The following is a 1,741-nucleotide window of genomic DNA, read 5'->3' as shown; positions in this document are numbered from 1 at the left end:
GTGATTCAAAATGTATCACTACAAAAAAAGACCTCAACACAAAGGACAATAGTAATGAAGGAAATGAGGGGAAAAATCACAATAGGACATACAAAAAACAAATTTAAAATGGTAATCCTTACCTGTGTATAATTAGTTTAAGTGAAATTAATGAAACTTCCCAATAAAAAGATGTAGTTTATCAAAATGATTGAAAGACAGTATCTAATTATATGCTCTGCACATTAGAACTAATGACATGCATAGATGAAAGGCAAATGATGGAGAAAGGTATTCCATGTAAAAAAAGTAACAGTGCAGGTAGCTATACTAACAACAGATAAATTAGATTTTAAGTCAAAAACTGTTAAACAAGACATTAATATTGCTAAAAGGTTCATTTCACTAAGATGAAACACTTATATATGCACCAAATGTCAGAGTTCTGAAATATAAAATGTAAATACTGACAGAATTGAAGGGAGAAATATACAGCTCTCCAATAATAGTAAGAGACTCCCTACCTTTCTTTCAAATGCATAGGACGCCCAGACAAAAGATAAATAAGGAAACAGATAATTTGAAGAACATTATACATCAATTCAACCTAAGAGACATTTACATAACTCTCCGTCCCCCAACAGAATACACATTTTCTCAACTGCACATGAAACAGTCTTCAAGACAGACCATATATTAGGCCACAAAACAAGTCTTGATAAATGTAAAAGTTTGACACTATAAAAATATATTTTCCAATTGCAATCTAGATCATAACAAGTAGACATCAATAGCAGTATAAAAAGTGGAAAAAGACTGAGGCAAGAGGATTGCTTGAGTCTAGAAGTTTGAGACCAGCCTGAGCAACATGGTGAGACTCTGTCTCTACCACAAAAAACAAAAAACAAAAAGGCTGGGCCGAGGTGGGCAGATCACTCGAGGTCAGGAGTTCAAGACCAGCCTGACCAACATGGTGAAACCCCATCTCTACAAAAAATACAAAATTAGTTGGGCATGGTGGTGCATGCCTATAATCCCAGCTACTTGGGAGGCTGAGACAGGAGAATCGCTTGAACCTGGGAGGCAGACATTGCAGTGAGCCGAGATCGCATCATTGCACTCCAGTCTGGGCAATAAGAGCGAAACTCCGTCTCAGAAAAAAAAAAAAAAAGTATATATTTGCTAGTTTTGTCGGCTGAGAGGGTCAACAATCAATAACACTAAGGTAGCAGTGATCACACCCAGCACTCAGTTCTTTGTTTCTAACTACATTTTCCACAAATAGGAACCAGAAGTCATAGGAGAAATATCTGATCTCATGGCTAGGGTAGGGAAAATACCCAATGAACTTGAAAAATACCTAATGAACTTGGAACACACAGCACACAGTATCAGAAAGTAAACCAGTGCACAAGGAGCTCATATGATGAACAGGAGGAGCTAGAAGGCAAGAGGGGACTGCTTGAAGAAGATTTTACTGGCAAAATCTGAGACAACCAGAGAATCAAAATACATAATAACAGTAGTAGATGTGAACTCATTAATATAATAATAATTCACAAATCCACACTGGTATAAACAAATAAATAATATAGATGGAAAGCTTTTTCTTAGAGCATAATGCCAAGAAATAAACATAGAATAAGTTGGAGTATCTCAATTTTTCACCAGATAGTAGTAACTTTTTAGGGGAAAAATAATTTTAGAGTGCAGAATTCTGGAGAGAAACACCTTAATCAACTGTTCAAGTTTAGCAGCACCA

This window comes from Chlorocebus sabaeus, chromosome 6, assembly GCF_047675955.1.
Source record: "Chlorocebus sabaeus isolate Y175 chromosome 6, mChlSab1.0.hap1, whole genome shotgun sequence".
NCBI lineage: Eukaryota > Metazoa > Chordata > Mammalia > Primates > Cercopithecidae > Chlorocebus > Chlorocebus sabaeus.
This window is presented reverse-complemented; position numbering follows the sequence as displayed.